Genomic DNA, 13,505 nt, shown 5'->3' on the forward strand with positions numbered 1-13,505 from the left:
TGGCAGAGATGTGAAAAAGCGTTTTTTGATGTCAGGGTGTTTAATCCTTACGCTTTGACACATCGACGCCAGACTCTTACCAGCTCGTTTAACGCCAACGAACGTGAGAAGAAACGTCATTATAATCAAAGAATAGTTGAAGTTGAACATGGCGAGGGTTGTCCAATACTGTCAAATAGACACGACCCGTACGACCCGTAAAATTGGTTGAGTTGAATGAATGTCTTATCGACCCGTACAAGTGGAGAAATGCATCATGTAACTCTATTCGTCGACCCGTACAAGTGGAGAAATGCATCATGATGTGTTTAGAGATAGCTAGAGGGGCTAAATCTATTCGACGACCCGTACGATTTGTCAAATCGTGCGAGTCGTTTCGACCCGTACAAGTGGAGAAATGCATCATGATGAGTTTAGAGATAGAGGAGTCTAACTCTATTCGTCGACCCGTACGATTTGTCAAATCGTGCGAGTCGTTTCGACCCATACAAGTGGAGAAATGCACCCTGATGTGTTTAGAGATAGAGGGGCTAACTCTATTCGACGACCCGTACGATTTGTCAAATCGTGCGAGTCGTTTCGACCCGTACAAGTGGAGAAATGCACCCTGATGTGTTTAAAGATAGAGGGGCTAACTCTATTCGACGACCCGTACGATTTGTCAAATCGTACGAGTCGTTTCGACCCGTACAAGTGGAGAAATGCATCATGATGTGTTTGGAGATAGAGGGCTAACTCTATTCGTCGACCCGTAAGATTTGTCAAATCGTGCGAGTCGTTTCGACCCGTACAAGTGGAGAAATGCACCCTGATGTGTTTAGAAATAGAGGGGCTAACTCTATTCGACGACCCGTACGATTCGCAAGTTTTACTGGGAACGAGTTTATGCATGGCCATGTCAGTAATTGTGTTTACAAGATGGCCGGCTATTTAGAAGATTTTTCAGCGTTGGCCAAGTTTCTTTTTGTATTTGAGGTTATTGGGGAAACCTTTTTGCAAGTTTCCCAGTTCTCCAGTTTATCCGGGACCAGAAAACGTGCTAATGATTGTGAAATGGGTAATCAGAGTAGTGAGAGTATCGAAGTCGAAAATGCGCGGTTCGTGAGCTATGGGAAAAGTCTGTTGTTTTTGAACGGTTTTGTTGCAACTCCTGTAAAGGAAAAGTTCTATGTTTTTCACGAGTTTTGTTTGTCTTCAAAGAAGTGTCCATCATTTGAACGCGATTAGCCATTTCAGTTATTTTTATTTGCGAACCACTGCACTTTAAGATCAACTTCCGACTGGGAATGAGTCGAAGGTATTTGCTATTCCGCTTTTATGTGCATGTGAGTTGTGATATAATACACGTGTCAACGTTGATTTGTAGGATGTAGCAAGTGTTATTTATTAGTGTGAGGTGGTCAGATTTCCGACAAAAGCACCGCGGTATCTTGCTCGGTTTATATGTGTTGGCATATAAGAGTAAAAAATTAAATTGCAGTATTTCGCGGTGGAACGATTTCTGCTAATTATATGCCTTAAGATTTTTTCTTAGGCCCTGATTCCACGGGCGCATTTTCTCGGCGAAATGCGAAATATTTCGCTTGTTTCTTTTGAATTTCTACCACTTAAAAAATCACTTCTGCTTCATTGCTCATAATTCAAAAGAAGCAGGCGAAATATTTCGCATTTCGCTTAAAAATTCCGCCCGTGGAATCAGGGCTTTAGAGGAACGAAGGCATATGATTACAAGTGAAGTGCGCGTAACTGGACTTGAATGCGTTTCTCGTAGATCGAGTCACGAGTGACAAAGTGAGTGTTGTGGGCTGAAAAATATGGGTAACTGATTGGAAATTTCGGCCCATAAGAATTCCGTAAATATTTAAAACAATTTGCGACGAGTTTAGAAAACTGTTCTGACCTATATTTTGTATGCGCTGCCATACATATTGAGGTGTTTTTTTTGTGTCTTGAGTATAATGAGAATGAGTATTGTCATCAGTATATGACCGGAACCAATCATGAAGTAATTGTATGGCCCGTTTCATATAACTCCGTCTTTTCATGTGCCGACCCCAGTTAGCAATTAGAGATAAAGAATATTTTGACGTATAAAACGGGCCTTTTAAAGGTTTTGTGGCTGTAGAAAAATATTTTTAAAGAGTTTTTGAAAAGTCTAATGCTACCACTTTGTTCTACGACTATCGCGCACAATGAATTTCATTTGGTATAGGGTAAAAAGAGCGGATAATAGTATCGAAACTGTTTTATTATAATCATATTATTACAAGATGTATAAGGATAAGGATTATAACTAACGGTTTACGCGAAACAACGTTTGACTGTTAAATATTCTGTCAATATGTGCGTGGCATGTTGCAAGTGTTGTCTGGGGTTGCTTGTGTGAATGGCGGATAGCGCTATCCACTGGATAGTGGTTTTTCAACCGTTCTAAAAATGCTCGAAAGCCTCGAATAGCAATCAAATTTCAGCTTTGGGAGCAAAAATTATTAAAGAGGATCCTCTGTTTTGGAAATACTATTATAAGATTTAATCAAAGTTATAGCAAACAACTGGCAATTTTGAAGCGATTGAAAAAATCACTATTCGGTGGATAGCGCTATCCAGCTTTTGTACAACTGACCCAGGTCTTTTTCTTCACAATAACAGATTGACGCCATGAACTTCTCTGAAATATACAGTGGCTTTTGTGGGACGGGAATGTTGTTAGTATATCTCGGTTTTGATCATGCAGGAACTGTCTTTAATGCCGGAAGAGCGTTCACGCGCTATTAAATTGTTAATTACATAAGTATACAGGGTGAGTAAAAAAAAACTGACATCTTTGAAATTCAAATTAGCTGCAATGAGTCTGTAATAGGCTGTAATGAGACAGAGGTTGCCTAAAATATCTTATGGGTATACGAAGCATATCAAATGAGTGAATTAATTAAGTAGAACATAAAGTCAGTTGTTCCCTGTTAAAATGCATTCTAAGCTCTGTAATAAAAAAGAACGTGGAATTAGTTCAATTGGTATAAACACTTTCGCATTCATTAACCACGTCTTGTTGATTGTACACAATGGGAATTGTCAAATTCCAGCCATAAGTTCGCGGCTAATTTTAATTTCAAAGGTGTCAGTTTTTTTTTACTCACCCTGTATATGTTAAATTGTATATAATCTCCTATATATTAAGGCAAGAGCCTGTCTGTTCCATCCAGGTAGACGTATTTATTAAAATGTAGGTCGAAGTAGAACCAATTTTTGTTGTGTTTCACGCGATTTTCAACAATCCATTTTATTTGATGAAATCTTGCGATTGTCTTTGTTTTGTCCCAAAAAGTTGAGGTCAGTATCCAATCTGTTGCCAACCAAGGTGGACACCCATTTTCAACCAAGAAAAGAGTTAATTGAAAGGTATGTTGGTCACCAATCGGTTTTCTCCAGAAGATCTTTTTCATATGGTGAAGCCATAAGGAAATGGGGTAAAACAAATCGCCGTTAACGCGTTAAACAAAGTAAGACGTCTTTGAATTGGTTTAACTTTGCATGTCATGTATATGCCATAAAGCTAGCTTCTTCTACCATTTTGAAATTTGCGCTTTTGAACATTGCAAAAGGAATTGTTGTGTCGCCATAAATGGTTTTAATAACTTCTTTCTGTTTAAACGGCGGCCGGGGTATAGTTTATATTTGTTGGTTGGCGTGCGGAATGCACCGCTTGGTGCCTTGCGGAAGCGGTAATTATGTCAATGTTATGATATGATCAGTGCGGGTCTCCGGCACGAGTAACAGATATTGAATTGCTAGCGATAAGTGCATAACCAAGCGGGCAAAGTGAATAGGCGAGTTATGACTTATAAATAATGAAGGTTAATTGTTAGCAACACGTTTCACAGATAAATAAAATGACTTAATCACGTGTCATGAAAGAGATCAATTTTTTGAGATCGACCATCAGTAATAACACTAATTTCCTATAATACATGAAAGTTGGGAGCTCTGACATAAATAGAATGTCACTTTGCGCGAAAAATATCGCTAGTGGCCTGTAGTGGCTTTATAACTAACTGTGTATTTATATTTGCCGATGTGGTTTTAAAAGAACGAGGCAATTCAATATGTATTTATATTTGTTGAGTTGCATGTGCATTGCTAACTGAAAGACAATACTCCCTATGTTGAATAATATGTGGTTTTTAAAGAACGAGGCAATTCAATATGTATTTATATTCGCTGAGTTGTGCGTTGCTAATTGAAATATTTCGCATGTAGAATCCTGTGTCTGTGTGGTTTTTAAAGAACGAGGCAATTCAATATGTATTTATACTCGCTGAGTTGTGCGTTGGTAATTGAAATACCTCGCATGTGGAACTCTGCATGTGTCTGTGTGGTTTTTAAAGAACGAGGCAATTCAATATGTTTTATATTTGTTGAGTTGTGCGTTGCTAATTAAAATATCTCGCATGTGGAATCATGTGTCTGTGTGGTTTTTAAAGAACGAGGCAATTCAATATGTATTTATATTCGCTGAGTTGTGCGTTGGTAATTGAAATATTTCGCATGTGCCATGTGGAACTCTGCATGTGTCTGTGTGGTTTTTAAAGAACGAGGCAATCGAATATGTATTTATATTTGTTGAGTTGTGCGTCCAGCCCAGCACGATTCATTTCTCCACTTATACGGATCGAATCGACTCACGACTAATTTCTCCACTTGTACAGGTCGAATCGACTCGTCCAATTTGACAAATCGTACGGGTCGACGAATAGAGTTAGACTCCTCTATCGGGCAACACAGCATGACGCATTTCCCCACTAACAATAGTAGCTACGGACCAACCGAATTTGGTGGGATCAATGACGCATTTCTCCGGGTCGTAACGACTCGTACGATTTGACAAATCGTACGGGTCGAAAAGACATTCATTCAATTCGTCCAATTTTACGAGTCGTACGGGTCGTGTCTATTTGACAGTATTGGACATGTGTGAACATGGCTCCTTCACCTCAGTCGTTTTTAGTGCCTATGGTGGATGTGGAAGGGAGACTTCTCACTTCCTTTCGTTCCTAGCAGGCAAACTGGCTGAGAAACAGAACTTTAGTACCTCCATCGTTCTCAACTGGTTACGTAAGAAGATAGCTTTCGCTCTTCTTCGCGCTAGGGTTTTGTGTGTTCGTGGTAGTCGTTCCTGGAGAACTTTAAACATTCCTTCAACGACAGATATCTCGTTGTCGGAATGGAACTCTAATATTAGATAAACAAATGCATGTATACCTCTTTGAATTTATTCATCAATTTCGTTAAAATAATTTTGATTTAGAAAGTATTTATCTTTTAAGGTGAATCTGTTTAAAAAGCAATTGAAGTTTCGTAAAATTGTAGTATTTAAAACAATTCAAAGCACAATTTTGATTATAGTCGAGTTGGATAGCTAATAATTGTACGAAGATATCGGATTTATACTTTACAACTTCGAACATTCGGCAGAAACGAGTATTATAGAATTTCAGTGATGGAAATATATGTTTATTGCTTCAGGCGAGGGAACTTTTCATGCATGTATTTCTAGTATAAAATACTAATTCAGGGGAAACCCCCTCCTCCGCAAGCAGCTCGCCCGCGAATGAATTTATAATTGCAAGATAGATTAGTTGATGCTAGAACAAATGAAATATTATAAAAGTTAGGTTGGGAAACGCTAGAAGAACGTAGGCAATGAGACGAATAAATTGCAAGAATTTGCTGTAATTCATTTTGACAAATCCGGCTGCGCCTCTGATATCTGATACATGCATTCACACACAATAAACAATATACGCGTACAGACAGCCATACAGGGCAAAACAGTTTGTCTTATGTGTTATTACTAAAAAACGTGCCAGTTACGCACTTACTTCTATAATATAAATGAGTATAGCCTTGTAAGATTTTGAAGAGGTGTGTTATTCTCCCGTTTTAACTATAAAGAAGTCTGATCGTGTTCATCAAATGATTCAATACGTACGCGTTTTACCTCGGATGTCGCCTGCTTTACTGAGATTGACTATTCGAAGTTCAACTGTGTTTTTACAAAATTTCATCGACCCAAGGAAATCAGTTTGCGGTCTCAAGCCGTGCAGTATTCTAAAATTGAAATAATAATAATACAACTGAATGAAATAAAAAATGGCGCAAAATGTCTACTCTACGAGGATCTTACCTGCCTTCAGTATGATCAAACTGATATTGATAAGTTATACTACAGGGAAGGCGTATAGTGCATTCCCACTTCCCAGTATTTCCTGACACAGAAATGGCTATAAATTGAAATTACTGGCGACCTGACTCTTGCTGGTTCTAAGAAACAAATAATGGCTCCTAGTAAAAACAGACAACTGATGTGCCATATTTCACATTTAAAGATAAAACACTGTATAAATATTATGCATCTGCACTTTGACTTTCTGAAATTCATATTGTGTCCCCTTAATTTCAATATGATGTTGCCGCTTTAGGGTCATCCTAGCAAATCTAAACATATGTTCATTGGATCTTCCTATAACCTTCAAAATAAAGTAATTTGTAACCCCATTTTAATTAATAATAAGTCAATTCCAAGAACGGATAAATTTTCGTGCCTTGGTGTGAACATTGACGAAAGGTTATCGTGGGAAATACACATTGAATCTATCTGCTCTAAAGTTAGTGCTGGTATTGGTGCAATAAGACGAGTTAAACCTTTTGTACCACTGCCGACGTTAAAATTGTTATGTAATGCTGCTGTACAGCCTTATTTTGATTACTGCAGCCCATTATGGGACAATTGCGGCATTGGTCTTAAAGATAAACTGCAAAGATTTCAGAATAGAGCGGCAAGAGTAATCACTGGGGCCACTTACGATATTCGATCAGTTGATCTACTTAGAAGTTTAACTGAATTGGAAACCTCTTGAATCTAGGCGAAACTACCTAAAATCCATCTTTATTTACAAAATTCTTAATGGCCACACCGCTCCCAATCTTAAAGAACTCTTTCGTCCTAATAGTGATAGAGCCATTTCATACAATCTCAGGAATAGAGAAACTGATTTAGCACCACCTATGCCAAAAAAGGAATTTGGCAAGAGGTGCTTTAGTTATAATGGTGCCCTGCTTTGGAATAATCTTCCACCTCAGGCTAAAATTGCGGAATCTGTGATTTCCTTTAAATCTATACTACAAAGAATGAGTTGAAACTGACTTGCCTATGTTTCATACTTATACTCCTGTATTTTGTTTGTAACTGTATCTGTTTCTGTTTCATGTCCTTAATTTCACTGTCCTACGTCCATGTAATTTTGTCGCTTCATTTTTTTTAAAATATCATGCCCCTCATTGAAATCAGTCAGCTTAATGACTGTTGAGGCTAGCGTGACGAAATAAAGTCTATGTATGTATGTATGTAGGGTAACTATTAGCGTCAGTGCATTAATGGAGTAAATTAGCGGCAATTTCCTAGTCACTTTGTATTTCAGAGCCTATGTCGAATTTGTTATAAAATGCAAAAGTGAATTATTCATGTGACAATCATGATTTATGTACTTGTAATATGTCGACCTTGAGGCATCTAAAACTTCTTGGAACAAATATTCCAGAAGGGTGTGATTACTTTTTAAATAAATATTTCCAAGAAAGCATGTCTTATTAATTGTGGTTTACAAGAACAGGAATTCTTCGAAATAGAAACATTTTTGAATTACGTGTACTAGAAATAAAGTCTATGACAGTACGTATAATGACAAACACTAAATTATGCACCATCTCGCTTGAAACGTATCATAGCGATGTAGGGAAGATGCTGAGGATTCTATGGGGCGAGCGCCATTATGGTTGGTGCGAAACTAAAGTTTTAAAAATTGGATTGCTCTATATAGACCTGGGAAATGGCTATTCAGAAGCACAGGTAAATGTGTTACAACAAGAGGTTTTAATTTCAAAATGGCTACTTTTTGAAAGTACTGTATTATTGGGTATGTTTTGTACACGTATTGTACAAAAGATCACAGAAATTGGTGTTCAATGCTGTGAAATGGCCATTTCGAGGCTTAAAGTAGACGCAAGGTTATATTAATTCAGACGATTCGCTTTTACCGCGCGCAAGCTTCAGCGTTTTTATAAATCTTTTTGCTCACAAAATTGGAAGTCTAAGTATTAATTAAATATTGTGGAAAGTCTTATCAATTTCCGCGTTATCCATGATTCCCCATCAAATTTCACCAAATTTTCCCTGCATGTTTAAATTTTAATGTTATGCAAAGTACCGAACGCAAACTAGAGTGTTGCCTAAACTGCCAAACTAAAATAATAAGGAAGTAAAATTATAAAGGTGTCAGCCATGTCAGTCATGTATGTTTCAATTTCATAATCAGGAAACACGTGTAAATATAGGCAAAGAATAATTGTTATGTTGCTAGTGGCACAAAGAAAGAAGACAAAACTGATTAACACATTTGGTCAAGATCTTACAAATCATAGATTAGCGTTCATTATGTAAATAACGGTACCATCCTGTGTGTGTGTTAATAGATGTCGTGTGTCCGCACGGTCTAAGTGTATGAAGAGCAAATAAAGATAATATAAAAGTTATATGCGGTGTGTGTTATCGAAAGCAAGAGAATGACAACAAACTCAAATCCAACATATGCATGGGGTGGTTTTGTTTAGCGAGTTAACGCAGAAAATAACCGATTTCTGGCTGAAAATCACCGATTTCTGACAATCTTGACCGATTTCATTTTTTTTTGTGATTTATATTATTTTATTACTGCAATCGACCGTCGATGGGCTAGTAAGTATTATGAACGTTTCCTTTGGCGAAGAATCATTTGAAGGTACTTATATTCGAATATATTCCGTCAGAGTGACTTTATCGTAGAACTTGTCGTTGAGTACATTGCCTTCCGTATTTACATTTTGTTTAAAATATTAATTTTACTAGTGGGAAAAGCTACACATTTGCAACATATTAATGTTTCTATAAAAGATAAACTAACATTCCATCCATAATTTGTTTACAGGTTAATAACATATTCATGATTAATTCCACCCGAAATGGGAACAACTCGAATTTAAAATAAATTGATTCCATACGTGATATACTTATCGGATATTGTAACATGAAATGTTCAATGCTGTAAAAACCTGAATCTAATTCATGTAATAGAATTGATTATATTGAATAATCATATAATTGTATAATTCATTTGGATGTTTACATGTTGAAATCATTTTCTGCTCTCCTTACTCTTTCCATTCATAGGATATAGCTCCTAAGTACCAGAGATCTGGTGTAGTTTATTTCTTCAAGTGTCGGTGATGCTGCTCCGCGTCGTACGGGGGTCATCACCACGCGTCATCTATATAGCTACATATCAAAATATCATAACACTTGCAAAATTTCCCATAACCGGAAAACAGACCTCCAACCCTGTTATGTCCGGTATACACTCCCACACAAAGGCTTCGTGGCACCACGCTGGTGCATGACACTAGGCTAACCTCAGATACTTGAAGATCTTACTATAGTTTCATTTTCCTACCTATGTCGTACTGGCATCGTGTCGCGATGTCATACTGTCCCTTGTCCTCCTATAATTATACTGTTTTTCCCTTACGTTTTCCTGCCTTTTTTTACCTTTGTAAATTGATATCTTGTAAGTATATTGCTAGTCAAATTTTGCATGTGATTCATCAATAAACTAGCTCACTGACTCACACTCAACGTATATATGGACGCTCATTCTCATGCAACGGGCGTAACACATGCACCACTCAATGAGTGTCCACTCACTCACACTCACACTGATATAATGCTAGACTCACACGACATGCAACTGTTCAAAGACAGCACTCGCACTCAGTAAGGCTAGGGAAGCTCATGCAGGTTTTGAGTGAAGTGTGAGTGAGAAGCATACCTAATGACTTCTACATTGTACTAATGCTCAGTTGTACCACTTTGTGATTAAAATATGGCGGGACTGAATGTGGTTACATTCATACATTAATGGTAATGCTAACGTTTAGTTATGTCCGCGTATGTAAACAAATGGTTTTGTTATATATTTGAACTTCTATACCTTTTAAAATTCGACGTGCTGTCTGAATATCCAACAACATCTTACATTTGCAACGTTTTTAAATTGATATAAACTAGTCTTTATGTTCAGGAGCTTTGCAATTGCGAAGACTGGCACGCACGCCAAGTCACATAAATATGCCAAAGGTAGAGCAGGCGTCTTGTTTATGTCAAATAATTATTATATTGCAAAGTTATGCAGCACTGTTGAATGAATCTGTTCACTACTTTCTTGAACATTTCATGATTAAAGCTCATTTTTTATAATAACACTGTTTTGAACTTTCGTAGGATGGGTATGTAGCAGAAACATTATATTGAAAAAATTCTACTCTCTATATGTATACGACATATATAGTGTAGACTATAATGGAAGACTGTTATCAGATAAGGCTGTTGTTGTTGTCGCTTTGAAAATTGAAAAATGCCTATATAGTTACTATTTTCGTAGTAAATATTCCAGCCAAACCAAAAATATAGTAGGACAATATTGTAGATGTGGACGTGAATGTACACGAAAACTGTAGATGTTGAAGTACAACGAAAACAAGAATAGTTTTATCTAAAATTTAAAATTCATTAATGCGCTAAACTATATGGCGCAGACGTTTTGTAAGAAATTCGTTTATGCATATAAAATTACATGCACTGGCACTTGCCCAAACGCCTTTAAAAGATGAAGTGCTAAACTTACGGGACACTTTTCTTGTTGGACTGCATAAGCATACCAATATTGAAAGCAAATCCAAGATTTCAGAAGCATATGTATTATAGTATAAAATAATAATTAAGGGGAAACCCCCTCCCCGGCATGCAGCTCGCCAACGAGTGAACTTATATTATATGCTAGAACAAATGAAATATTATAAAGGTTAGGATCTTACCTGCTTCCTGTATGATCAAGCAGATATATATAACAAAAGCGACGTTTATAACTGAAGATAAGGAAGGCCTACAGTACATTCCTGGTAGTATCTAACACAGAAATGGCTGATCATTAATGAAATGGTTGAAATTAATATTACTGGCCTGCATATGACCTTATCTGGTTCTGAGAAACAATTAATGATGATTTCAAATAAAAGCAGACTCCTAATGTGTCATATTCGGCGAAAACTATTTGGAGATGCATTATTGTTCCAAGAATGTTGCAATGAAAGATAAAGCACTGTATAAATACGCTGCATCTGCACTTTGACTTTCTGAAATACATATTGTGTCCCCTCAAGGCCTCAATTTCGATATGATGTTGCCGTTTTAGGGTAACTATTGGCGTCAGTGCATTAATGGAGTAAATTAGCGCCAATTTCGTAGTCACTTTGTAATTCAGAGCGTATGTCGAATTTGTTATAAAATGCACAAGTGAATTATTCATGTGACTTATTGTGTGAATTATTCATTCTTGGAACAAATATTCTAGAAGGGTGTAATTAATTTAGAAATAAATATTTGGTTTAGTGGATAACATATTTCTAAGAAAGCATATCTTGTTAATTGTGTTTTACAGAACAGGAATTCTTCGAAATAGAAACATTTTTGAATTACGTGTACTAGAAATAACTTCTATGACATAAAATGACAAGCACTAAATTATGCACCATATCGCTTAAAACGTGATGTAGGAAGATGCTGAAGATTGGGCGAGCGCCATTATGGTTGGTGCCAAACAATAGTTTTAAAAATTTGATTGCTCTACAGACCTGGGAAGTGGCTATTCAGAAGCACAGGTAAATGTACGGTTACAACATGAGGTTTAAATTTCAAAATAGCTACTTTTTGAAAGTACTGTAAAATGTTTAAATTGATCCAATGTTTTCTTTTCAAGCTTTAATCGGTAAACCAATTGCGAACGGTCAGTTGAGGACAGAGTGATGGAAACGTAACAGATGCATCATTGTATTCTCCCGTAGAGTTCGGGAGAAAAGCATAGGTGTACGGGCGCAACTTTGTTTGGGGAGGCAAAAAAAATAGCCCGAATTTTTTAATAATACAGTGTGCCCGCATTTTAATTTTAGCCAGATTTGTCACAATAAACTTGGCCAAGCTTAGAAGAAAGTGTCACAAAATGGCCAAATAGAATACACATAGGTTATATATATCGCACCAAAATAAATAATTTGGTTTGAAAAATTTTAGCTATGCAACCCTTTTTCAGTTTGCCCGAATTTTCGGCTGAACTTTGCCCGAATGTCTTGATACTCGAATTTTTTTTTTTTTGGGGGGGGGGCAAGTGTCCCCCCGTACCCCCTGTCCCGTACGCCTATGGAGAAAAGATTAAAGCCCCAACATTTTCATAACTCCTAAGAGGGGCGTAGGGCGCATCCAGAGATGGGAGGGGGGGGGGCACAAACTTCCAAGGGCACTTTCGGTTAATAAAAAGAGCAGCAAAATATGCACAGAAACAGTTTGATTGCAAAAGCTGCAAGGATACCACTACTGTGGTTTATATTAATTTTACTCTACAGAATGTCGTTTCTGTGTACATTAGCTTTTCCAAAAGGGCATTTTTCAACACAAAAAGGGAACTTTTGGTCTCTTGAAAAGTATGTGCCCCACACCCTGTTCCTACGCTCCTTACTCCTGACACGTTTTTCGGCTTTAGATGCTTAGATCTGTTTGAGAAGGAAATCTAGGCTGCCTAGCGAGGCGGGGTTGTGATGTAGGCCGTATTTGTACAATATTTTTCATAGATATAATCATACAAAATATAAAACAGGAAAAAGGTTTAGATAGCAATAATTTCAAAGACGCTTCTCCCGAACATGAGACTTTTTTTAGGCAATTAATTATCAACGAGCTGTGGGCATGCAGTGAAAAGTACAAAGGAGCATGCGCAAGATACATGAAGTGTTCTCTCACGTTTGAAAGTAAATAATAGATACCTTTAGCTTAACTAAAATGACAAACCGCGAACAGCAAACAGCTAATTTGAAATAACATTTAAAATTAAATTTTTGGCACTTTCTCGGCCACAATTTGTCTCAGAAAGTACTCTATATGTTTGAAAATAATGCACCAATTTTCTCGGCCTCGGAAACCTAGCATTTGTTTTGAAAATTCGAAATGAATTTTTCTCTTTGCCGTTTTAAAGGGTTGTCGTAAACATCAAGCTAAAGGTCTGTAGACTGTAATATAGTGATCCGGGGTACAGAAAATAGCAGGTGGATTACCATAGTTATAGAAGGACGCAGTGAAGTCGTAGTTAAAAATGCGCAAAAAGATTAACATATAATTATTAAAGAATATAAAGATAACAATAATGTACCTGAAGAGTAAGACACTAATAACAATAAACGCATACGTCGTCGATTAATACAAAATAAATTCTGTCTTTATCCTAATAGACAACTGTTCCATTAAAAATCAACAGTCAACCGTTCACCTAATGACTTCATGATAACGAATAATTAATAATTATGTTTTAACA

This window comes from Dendronephthya gigantea, unplaced genomic scaffold, assembly GCF_004324835.1.
Source record: "Dendronephthya gigantea isolate DGI-Jeju-01 unplaced genomic scaffold, DenGig_1.0 000072F, whole genome shotgun sequence".
Lineage (NCBI taxonomy): Eukaryota > Metazoa > Cnidaria > Anthozoa > Malacalcyonacea > Nephtheidae > Dendronephthya > Dendronephthya gigantea.